This window comes from Poeciliopsis prolifica, unplaced genomic scaffold (genome assembly GCF_027474105.1).
Source record: "Poeciliopsis prolifica strain line A6 unplaced genomic scaffold, Auburn_PproV2 SCAFFOLD019, whole genome shotgun sequence".
Taxonomy (NCBI): domain Eukaryota; kingdom Metazoa; phylum Chordata; class Actinopteri; order Cyprinodontiformes; family Poeciliidae; genus Poeciliopsis; species Poeciliopsis prolifica.
Genome location: NW_026562394.1, coordinates 834684 through 847136, shown reverse-complemented (window position 1 = coordinate 847136; position 12453 = coordinate 834684). Strand labels below are relative to the sequence as shown.

Below are 12453 nucleotides of genomic sequence, written 5' to 3'. Positions count from 1 at the left end.
CTGAAAACATTTTGTTTCATTGTGTTTTTATTTCCTTTTTATTATTCTATTGCTAATGTTACCAGTGAAGCAATTTGGTCACTTTGGTAAGAGTGCAATAAAAATAATGAATAATTGATAAAATAATAGTATTCTGTAGACCTTACTCTCTCAAGCTTTAAAAACAAAAAATAGACTGTATACTGTGAAAAGTACAGCAATGGCTCAGAAACACTTGTTAAACGTTATCAGTGAAGACAGCGTATTGCTGCATGTCAAATCTTTTAATAAAAAAAAGATGAACAGTAAGTAAGTTCTTGAAATACTGGCTATTATCTGAGGGCCCAAGGAAATTAACATTTTCTAAGGTAAGGTAGAAAACTGGCTCTTGATCTACTGAATCCAATTAGAATTTATTTTTTTCAGGGGGAAATCATGGACCATTTGTCCTTGGAGCTAAAAAAACACATTTTAAATTGCAGTTTAAATGCAGGCTTTAGATAACTTGCATAATGAGAAAGAAAGCAGGTTCTTTTCTATATAACACAGTTTTTATCATATACAGAAATGAAAACCACCCTTTGTACAAAAATAATTTTTACCAAGAAAAAGTACTGCAGAGCTGTAACATAAATTTAACATAATTAAACTCTGAGACAAACTATTAAATATGCTAAAAAAGTCAGCTTATTCTACATTCTAAAGTAAAATAAATAATAAGCATTTTTTGGACATTTGTTCTCATTTTTCAGCTTAAGCACCATTCAGTTTTCATTATTTTAGGTACTTTGAAAATCCATAAATAACTTTTTAACAGCTGCACAGAATTTAAAAAAAATATTCACATTTAATAAGTAACAAGTAATTTTGGAAAAATAAAGAAAAAGTTAGAGTATTCTACAAAAAAAATAGAAAGGGGTACACAGTTCTGCAATATTCACCTGTGGGCTGACAGAAAAAGAGGTAATAATTGGCAGGGACTGCAGCAAGCTCTTCTGTGGGTGGACCCCTGCACCACTAGTATGAGCCAAGGCAACCTTGGAGGATTAGGAATGGAAATGACAAGCGTAAAATGAGAGAATATGACCCTTTTATTCCATTTCACAGGAGAGAAGGACAATCCAAGAATAGGAAATGGTCTGGAGGGGAGCAACAAAACAACAGAGACCGTGGAGGTCTCCCAGGGAGGGGGAAAAAATCATTGGCAACAAACGACCGTGCTGACTAATCCTGGCAGCAGGGGTCTGAAGGCTGACTCAACATACCCTTTACTGCATCGCAGCTATCATTAGCTCAAGCAAAACCAATACAAAGAAATACCTACCTTTTTTTTTTTTTTTTACAGATTAGACACATTTTTACTGTCAGTCAAAGATAACCAAAGTCAATAAAAAAATTGCAGCTTTTAAATAATGTTTTGACTTATTAGAGGAAATGTAATTTCTCCCTAAACCTAATAACTGTTTGTGACTCCTTTGGGGCCATCAATTGCCTTAAATAAGTCTTTTAGCAAGAAAGATACGTGAAGATGAGAAAGTAATAAGTGTTAATAAAACTAAAATTATTGAACCACTTGATTACATAATTTATCTGACTACATTCTAATAGTGAAATCTTACCCCTCTTTGCACCTACTTGCCAACTCATGTATAACATCAGTATAGTAACATTTACCCTCCTTGCCACCTCATATTTTTCATAAGTCACTTTAAGGCAGCAAACAGTCATAATCATGGCTGACTCAAAAGTTTAAATAAGAAATATTTAACCTTAAATAAGTAATTGGCATTTAGGGTAGAGAGAATCTAAGCATCCAAATGTATTATTTATATGCAGAACTTAAAGCCATATTGATAATTTATAAGTAACATTTATGTTGCAGTTTAAGCAATTCTTCCTATTTTGCTATTTTAATATATTTGACATACTGATATTGTGATGACAATAAATTCAGATTCTCAGAGATAAACTTTAAACTCTCATGTCTCACAAGTCATGAATCATCTGAAAAGCAGGAAACATAAGAATAACAGAAATAGGTTGTTTTGATAAAAAAAACAAATGCTCAGCCGTTTAAAAAAAAATCTCTCTTTAATAGAATTATGAATCAAATAATTAGTGTGAGAGCAAAAATGTCTATTTGGATTGAAAATGTTTCTGAATTCTGCACCAAATCGTATTCCTGGATTAGGTTTGAATTTAGCTAAAATTCAGGGGGATTTTATTGCTTACTTAACTTGGAAATAGTAGGAATTATATAAGTGTTAAAATTTCTTTAATTACATTTATTTCAATGAGACATTGTATGTACTGTATGCATGGATTTTAATAAACTGACTATGCTAGTTTAAGGAAGTTTTGGACTGGAATGAACCATTAATCTGTCCAGATTGTGACTGCTGGGATTACACCTCCATGGCAGTCAAGAAGATATGGAGCATAATTCTTTTTAATTTGACAATAATTGTTTTTGAAACCATTACATTCATTTTCTAATGAAAGGGCCCTATCATGGATTTTTACTGTGCTATTGCACTATTTAGCTAAACTGGAGTTTGTGGTAGATGTGCATGTAATTTGAGATTATTCGGAGTGAAAGTAAATGAATACTGTTGTAAATCCATCACCGTTTTATAGCAGTTCAGAGAGTGTGCTTTTCTAAGAGATGACTAAGAGCAGTGAGTGCTGTTGGATGTTAGGAGAGTCTTTATCAGTGCCTACCAGCCCTGTGTCATAATGTCCTCGCTGACATGACACTCCCCAAGCATTCACAGCTAAGACGTATCGGCTGTGGATTCATGAGGATGACTTTCCACTCCAAAAGGAGAGGGCAGGTCGGTCTTGGCGCGTTGGCATTTAAAATGGAGACAGGTGGCCCACCTCCACAATGTTTCCCGTAATGCGCATAGACAGTGGGCTGTTGGAGTCTTACCTCCATCTACTTCTGTAGTCAAGGCTATGTCAGTTAACCTGTTCACACTTTATGGTGACAGAAAAAGAGATGAATCAGAAATACTTTTAAGAGGTCCTATTTACTCAAAGTTACATGCAATTAACACAATAAAAAAAACTTAGGATGCCTTTGATGTTCTTGTTTATTATTTTTAGATCTGACTATAATATATTTTTCACATTAATCTTTATGACTTTGAAGAATTTAATTGGGATATTATCTAACAGTAGAACAGAAAGTAATTAAGGACTTCTAAGTTGAAAGAAATCTGCATAATTTACTCAAAAGAGTGCTATGCATTTGTATTCAGCCCCATTTAGTCTAAAACTCCTAAATAAAAATGCAATCAACATCCTACAAAACTTGGTCAAGAAAGCCACCGTTGAAATAGAGCCTTAAGAAGTATTCTTAGTTTTGCACAATCCATATATAAAACCTCTAGTCACTGTGTATCATGATAGCAGCATAATGCTAGGATGACTTTTCTCAAACAGAAACATCTTTTGGGATATGTCTGTATGACTTATTTATCAAGAGATTAAATGTTTGCTTATTGATTTTTGCAAAATGGCACAGGCTTTTACAGATAAGATGGAAAATGTTTTAGAATATCAATTTTCAAGTTTTACCACAGAATATCAACTGAATTGGGCTTTTAGCTTTGACCAGGCCATTCTTAGACATGAATATGCTTTGATCTAAATCAGGGGTGCTCAAGTCCTCCAGATCAACTATTCTACAACTTGTAGATTGCTCTCTTCTCTAACACAGTGGAATCAAATGGCTCATCAGAATCTTTAATCTCTGCAGAGGCCTTGTAGTGAGTGATTTGTTTGATTCAGATGTGTGAAAACAGAGATGCACCTAAAAGTTGCAGAATAGAAAATCTCGAGGACTGAATTTTTGATCTAAATCATCCCACTGTAGAATGCAAATTTATCACACTCCTGGTGTTTTTTGGTGAAATATTTTCAAACTCACATATCTTATTCTTTCTTATGTCAGAATGCACTATTTTGCTTTATTCTCTCATGTAATCTCGCAAACAAACTTCACACATCCAAGTTTATGGTTGTAACATGCAAAATGTGAAAAAGTTTCTTGGGTGAAAATACTCTCACAAACAGCTGAATCCACTTAACATCAAAATAGGCCCAACAAATTTCACTAACTCTCATATTGATCAGCTGTGCATGGTTATTTGTGGTACACATGTAACAGGATAGAAAGGGTGAACATGTATTTTTGTGACGGTATGTTTTATTCATGCCACTGTGACTTGCAGGAGGCATCTTGAAATTACATCTTTAATGGTCATTGATCTGTTACGACCCAGGGAGCCGGGTAGTATAAATGTAATCCCAACGCAGACTTTTTTAAATAGTGTTCAAGCAAGGTTGTCAAATACTGCCAAACTGGCTGTATTTCACTTTTAACTAGAAAACTTCTTTAAATTCCCAAACCTGATTCTTATTTTTAGTTTTCACAATGTCACTCATATTATCAACCACTTTTTTCTACAGACACTCCAGGAGCTTGAGCTTTCTCCTTTACACTTTCCTCATTTGGTCGTTCTGTGGTGAGTTTTAGAATAATGATGGCCTCTTTATACTGCTCTTAGCCATAGCTGTCCAGGGCAATTACCCATAAATGAAGAAATACGCAGCACTATTTCAAAAGCTTGCTCAGCCACCGTGTGACTTCTTCAGGCAGACTTGAGTGATAGCAGATTGAAAAGCCAGCAGACAACGACCTAAAATAGAGCGAGGTATGTCAGCGGTAATAGTTCCCTGTCCTTGACTAAAAAGTTTGACAGTGTAAAGATGTGACCGCAAGTGAATTTGAATCAAATCCATGTTTTTCCCTCCAAGTCTCTTTGGAATAGATTTACAGGGCAACATGATGAAGTAATAACCTCTACAGTTTTGGTCAGAGAGTATGATAATACTAGTCAGATAGCTAGATCCTCTCCCTTATTTGAAATAAATATTCATTTCATCTCTGTCTTTTTTGGTCTCCACGTGGCTCCCCCAGTTCAGTGGTGTGTAAACAACTCCTACATGTGGTGATATTGGAGGAGGTCTCTCTGGGTTGTGGTGTGTAACTGAGATAGAAATATATCATTACTGGGTGGGGACTGAGGGGATCTGAGGGACAAAGAGAATGAGAAATAGGAATATTGAATTCGGTTTCACACACACACATGCGAGCTTATGTCCTTACATCCAGGCTGTCTGCTCCATCTGTCTGTTTTGCTCACGCAGACACTGAAAAAGGCAAGCAAACATGCACACACACACACACACACGCACTTAGCATAGGATGTCTGCTAACTGCATGCTGAATGGGTGATGGACTGCTTCAGTGGTTCTGCCGGTAATATAATCTTCCCTATTCCCCCAGATCCCACACCAATATGTCACAATTGTCATTTATTCCCGGCATGGTTGCCCCACAATCAGATGGGTTTTCACATTGTACACACACTGATCCTGTCAAGATGATGAACACTTCAAGGGCAACCCATGTATTCCCACACAAGCATGTATGCATACATACATTGAACAGCAACATGTGCAGAAATTCAGGTTTACTTGTTTCTGTTCTTTTAGTAGGAGGGTGATATGAGGTTTGCAACAAGCTCACTATAATCCCCACCTTCCCATTTCTAGGAGTAAGATAGTAACAGGAAGGTAATTTTGGTTTGACAAAGATGAACATTATGTGCAAATGTGTCTGTCAATCATAGTCCTGAGAAAAGATTTTTTGTTTTGTTTTGCTGAAGTAAACAGGTCCTGAGCATGTCTGATAAATGTATCACACATAACAATGAGATGCTAATTTAAAACTTGTCTGAAAAGACATGGTATTATTCATGAGATCAATGCATTTTTCACCACAGAAATGAAAAGCCTTTTTTTTTTGTCTTGTACACACTTCAGTTTTTGGGGTGAATGAATAGAGAACAATGACAAAGATTTGCAAGAACTGTATTTTTGAACTACTCCAGACTGATACTTTGCTTTAAAGTGTCTTTTAAACTGATGCTGGTTATTAGTTCTTCAAGCTTTTCAGATTATTTTCTTTGAGCTCTGACTGCTTTTTATTGTTTAACTTTCATATTTAGTCCTTTGCTATTTTTAGATGAATGGTAATCTGAACAATACTCAATACTACAGGTGAGCAATTGCAATTCCCAAAAGCCGGCCTGAGCAAGTTGCTGTTGTTGGAGGGCGTCACTGGCTGAGATATATTCAACAATAAATTTGAAATATATATTTATATTGTTTTTTTATCAGTTGTTGGTAAGAGTAGTTATTGCAACTGAACTATAAACTCTGATATACCCTACTGCCAACTGAACTTTCTATTAATGTTGCTGTAAAAAACAGTAACTGTCTTTTTCTATGTTAATCTAACAATGTTTATCCCTTGAAACACCAATCTGTTCTCCACAAACAGAAACATTTTACCTTTGACTTTCATCAATAAATGCTAAAAAGTAGGGCTGAGTGATATTAGCAATTCACCCTGGTATATTTTTAAACTGGTTACATTTATTGAATTAGATTTTTTGAAAACAATGTACAACTAGGATTAATTTTGCTGCACCGTACTTTGTACATCTACTTGTTATTTTGAAGAAATGCTATTCTCACTTCAATATGTTTCTGTAAGTCAGAAAAATTAGTGATTAGAACTCTTTTTTTAACTTGAGGTAGCAGAGGCGTACATTCAAGAATGGTAATGTAGCATCCCAAACTGAGAAACACAAACATTCACCCTTAAAAGAAAGGTTATTTTTTAAAACCCAATTTAGGTTTGAGTGTGGAATTAACACTTTATGCATGAACTAATGGACATCTAAAAGGCCAGATGTGGCCCAGGGACATAAAATGCCCATCTGTTCTAAAACTAACTGTAAACAGAAATTTCATTTCAAATGGACTATTTAGACAATGTACTTGAGTCTAACCAAAGGTCATAATTTACTCTGATATATGAAGCTTAATTCATCAGAAAAATATCAAACATCACAGTTTGATATATAGAAAACAGTGTTTTAATATTAATAAATTGAATCTTGAGAGTCAATGAGCTGAAAAATCAGCATGGAGTGAATGAGCATCTGGTAGATGAACCTCAATGGTTAAATATAAATTTTTCAAAAAGTAAATTCTTTAGTCTCCAAAATAATTATTTAGATTTTGAAGGAAGTCTTTGTTGTGTTAAATTTAAGCATCTTACTTCATATTTAGAAAATATGAAGTAAGATGCTTGATTAAATGTATGTTGTTTTTAATCAGAATGTTGTTTTTCCTTTTAGAGATAGGTTGCCCTACACGACTCTGAATAACTGATAAGAGATTCAATTATAATCTACCATGTAATTAAAATGAGCGATAACACTGATATCTACTTAAAAGTGTGTGGAAGAACAGTATCGATTTCATCTAATCTCCTTGCTTATCTGGATCCTGGGAAACCCTTAATGCCTGATACTAGACTGAGCTGTCTGGACTGAGGCCAGAGTACAAAAGGTGTAATGGGAGCTACCGGCAGATGTCTTTTCAGTGAATTAATGAAGGGCCAAACACTGACAGCAATGACTTCAACAGCAGATCTAGCAACCATCTTACGCTGACATTTGTTTCAGATTAGATTGTAAATGGTCAGTTTTGCAAGCACCTGCAGCAGGAACTTCTTTGAAAATAGAACAACATCGCAACCTGCATGATTTTATACATGTGAAAAGATTTAAATTTATATTTTTCATCTATGTTACAATGGCTTAGTCTCCAACTACACATTTGTCTAATTTAATTTTTTAACGCAACCGATTCACATTACTTAATCAGCTAAATTTAAGGGTACAGTATGCTATTATTAGAACTGAATTCTTTAACAAGCTATTTAATTAGAATATGACAGCATTGTATTTTATTTTAATGACAAGTGAAAAAAATTATGCTGGTTCAGTCCCTATTTTTTAAAGGACACGTTACAACTTTCAAGAACTATTTTGTAGCAGTAGAAAGAGAAACAAAATATAGTGTTATAATGGAAATTAACACAGAGAGAACAGCTAGAAAACTTTCATATGGAGTTTTCCTTCTGATGTTTTTAAGACATATTTAGTTGCCATAAACACCAGCAGACTGTTTGTGAGAGAGAAGTGTGGAACAAGTGATTGAGCTAAATGATTAACTGTTTATTTATCAATTAGATTTGGATACTAATAATTAATTATTAGGGGTATGTTGCTTATTGAGAGTGAATATTATTATTATTATTATTAAGACAAGAATACCAGTTAAGATATTGCCAAACATCTACTCTACAGCTACAATCATGCCACGTATTTAAATAAAGTACATGATACTCAATCAGTTGCTGATTATTTCTTCATAGACAAAAGCCATCCTGCTCTCTCTTCAGTGAGACTTCAGTGACTGTCATAGAGCTGATCTCTTTGTGTCAATTCCATCAACAAGTCCTTTTCTAAGACCCTGGAGGTCAAGGCTGCCCATCATGTCTGTCCTGTCTGATTTCTGGCAAGTCGATCACTTGCAAATAGCAAGCATTCCCAGCAATATAATTAAGAGGTGGTAAGCTAGTGGTACCACTTGAAGAGTTCCTGGCCTCAAAATGGTGGAAATACACAGGCTGGGACCGCTCACTTGTTATAATGTCCAGTTCTATAGAAAAACAGTCTGCCTTAGAAATTGATTTTTAATCACTCTTGAGACTACAAGGAACATGGAGTGTGCAGTATATATACATGTTGTCCTTTCTGAATAAAGGGAGAACCGCTTTGTTGTGACTAACAACACACAACACTTCCAATATAATCACCTGAGGAGTAACTACTAATGTATCAATAAAATTGCACATCCTCTAGAGATCACCTTAACTACAAATATCTGGAACAAATTGTAAACTTCTGATGGTAAATTAATTCATTTAAAAATGAGTCAAATCCCAACTAGCTTATATTTTTCTGTACTGAGAGCTCTTTCCTCAGAAGTGGGCTACTGGGAGAAGCATTATTCACCCTTGGAGACTAAATAAGCCTGTTAAGAAAAGTGGTCACGCTGCTAATTAGTGTACTTTGTATTGTTTGTATATGCTTGTTCTTCAGATGGGAAACACGAGGTATAACAAAGTAGAGAATGAACTCTTGCAATATGTTGCAAATATATAGTAATTAGTTCAACTGAAAAAGGATAAAACACCTCACATTTATCATATCTTTAATTAGGTGATATATTGTTGTGTCCTCTTTAATTACTGGAATATCTAATGGTCTTTTACATAAGTGCACAGGATAAGGAGAATATGAAGCACTAGCAACCCATTTTCTTTTCACTCACGAGGTAAAATAATATGCCAAAGTCATGCAAATAAGGGAAAGATTCCAAAAATACTAAGATAAAAGCAAAATTGAATTGGTTAGAGGGGCAATTTTGTGTCAGATCTAAGTGTTAACACTGTCTATGAAAGCAGAAAAAATAAACATGCTAATTTATCAAAAAGAAAATTATCCACGCTTTGGGAAAAAGAAAAAGAAGGTTTTCTGGTTCAATAATCCCTTGTATGAGAAAAGTAAAAATAAACAACATATTTGTGAAGTGTTTGAGCTCTGCATTTGAAATCCTTTTTATAAAGCAGATTGTACAACAGTTAATTGAGATTTAGGCTGTGCAGCACCTGGCTGCTTGTTATTCTCATTACTGAGTGGCAGTGATCCGGTGGGTTAAGCAACGATTTTGACATCTATTCATGCAATCAAGTCATTTAAAGGGTTGTTTAAATTTACATTTTCAAATTTGTATTGATTTACAAAAAATAAAAGAGATTTACATTTTATAATTTAATATGAAACATACTTTCTTGTACAACCAAATAACATTTATAGAGATTCTGCAATTGTGCTGATGATCTGTACGTCTCTTCCATCTGTAGGTTTCAGCTGATTCAGTGAAGCATCTGTTTAATTTTTTCTGAAAAGCTTAATCTAATCATTTTATGCCCCGATCTACCAAATATATCACAGACACCTTTCTACTGTTTTATTCAAAAAGTTGCACGACTAATGACTGATCATGTTAAAAGGCATAGCTCACATTGTTACCTTAACAACTTTTTTTCTTTTCAGGCGTATTTTGGATAGACGCTAACAACAGCTATTTTAACATTCTTACATTAAGTTGAGAAATATTTTAAAAAGTAGAATGAAGAAAGCAAACACAAAAGTACAGTTGGCAGTAGCCAAAGCAGGATTGTGCTGAATAATTACACAAACTTGACCAGAGGCATGTTTATAAGGCATTGTTACTATATTGTTTTAATACAATATAATAACAGCACTAAGACAGTTGCAAAGTCTGTCTGCAGTTACTTTTCCCACAACATATTGCTTGACCCTAAAATGTCACTTTAGTTTGAAAAGCAGATTGTGTTTAACATAAATGTCAGAATTTCATGACTTGTTGGTTTCCTAGATATAAATGAGGATGATATCAACTCATTAAATAATGCAGGAGAACCAAAGGATGAAGCTAGTGCAGTGATCTTAGGTCAGAGGTAAAGCTGAATCTGCTCCAAGATAAATAACTAATATGAATGAAAAACAAGATTAGAAATTCTGTTCCAGCTGTTACATAATGGCAGTAATAAATTATAATGTAAAGTGTAATTTGACATATGACTGCATTGCTTATCAATCACAAAGTATATTCTTGAATAGATCATCCACTGTATTTGCAACTGGTCAATAAATGGATAGAGTTGTCTATGTTGCCTCTAAAGGGAAGGTAATTCACAAAGCTTCACAGACACAATTCATCTCCAAACTTAGTGCTGGTTGTTGGGTGACGAAAAAGATATCCAAAAAGTTGTTCTTATTTTCATTTGCAGAATTTGAATGCAGGATGCAACTGTCAATCTGTCAGAGGAGAATTCAGTAACTTTCACAGAAGAGGATGAGGAGGAAAAAGAGTTGAGTAGTAGCTGAGAGTGTAGAGTTTAATAATATTCTTAAAGTTTGGAGAGTTTAGGCTTATGAGAGGACTACTTTTACTTCCACTGACTGAGTAAAGAGCAAACTGATGTCTATCTGGCGTGTTAGTGAGACTGACATCAAAACTCACAAAAACAACCACCGTCAGAACTTGAGTGCACATATAATCCAAGTCCACAAAATGTTTGCATGAGCTGGATTCCTCTGATCGGATGCATCAAGGTATCTTCATGGTGTCATCACATAGTGCTATAAAAGTAATTTTAACTCTACCAGACTGCATGGCTGCTATGCACTCAGCTTGGTGCAGAGCTGAGCTACTCTCCAGTTGAGCAGCAGAGATGAATAATTTTGGCAGCACCCAACAGGCCTTTTGTGGAAAGCAAAACTCACATCATCATTCAAACTTCCAGAGCAGAAGTTGTTGCAAGTAGGTAGTGAACTTCCATTTGTTTGCAAGATTCATGAATTTTCTACAGTAAAGAGGCATAATGTTATTGCAGAATGGTATTCTTCTGTCAGAGTGCAATTTAATTTATGTATTCTGTTGGGGTTTCATATATTCTCACTTTTGTACATATTCTCTTTGATTCATATATTCCGAATTAGAGTTCATCCTGATTATGTAGGCAAAGATTTTCTCTGTGCTGCTCATGTCTCCTTTCCAATTAAACTAGTAATGGTTCTTATTTTAATAATCTTCCTAAGGACTTAAGAGTTTATTAAGAGAGTAATATAATAACTTTTAACCGGTGCCAGGACTTTAATGCGTTAACTTTGATTAATTAATTAAAAACATTTTAATGTGTAAAAGATTTTAACACAATTAATCGTATTTTTCGTTTTCATATGCCAATGTTCTATTTGTTCCTGGTAAACCCATAAATTTGACGGACAATAAAGTTGCTTCTCTTGGTCCACTGGTACATCAATTTTGTTTCAGAAAATGATTTGATGGGGGGTTGGGAAAGACTATTGCTGTGTGCATTATTCAAACCAAAAATACAATACAAAACATGTTCCATCAAGCACAAGCTCCCACTACTTTTAATACTTTTTTGAACGCCTGCTATTTGCAAGTTTTTAAATAATTATCCACAATTTATATTAAGCAGATTTGTGAAACCACATATCACTATAAAATCCATAGAAAAAATTAAAAAGAAACTGATAGGAGAAATTTCTCCTTGTGAAGTTACATATGAACGTACTGGAACATCTCAGTAAATTAAATATTACTGAAAAGCTAATTTATTTAAGTAGGTCAATCAAGAAGCACAACTATAAACAATATTTTATGGGACCAATAAAATGTTGATCAGTAGACCAGTACATACAGCAAGACACACAAGAATGAAAAGATACAGAAGGTCGTTGCTGAAGAAGCTAGTGACTGAGAATTTTAATTTGGAAGGTTGAGTGGAAGGAAAGACAAGAAAGCAACCCGGAGAGCAACTCTCTAGAGAACTGAGAAACAATGTCCTTTGAAGAATTCCAA

General features: G+C 34.5%; 1 protein-coding gene across 3 annotated transcripts in view; it reads right to left on the bottom strand.

Moving 5' to 3' along the window:
• Nucleotides 1-12453, bottom strand: part of cadm2a (cell adhesion molecule 2a) — a 216493-nt gene that overhangs the window by 30243 nt on the left and 173797 nt on the right. The window lies entirely within an intron of this gene.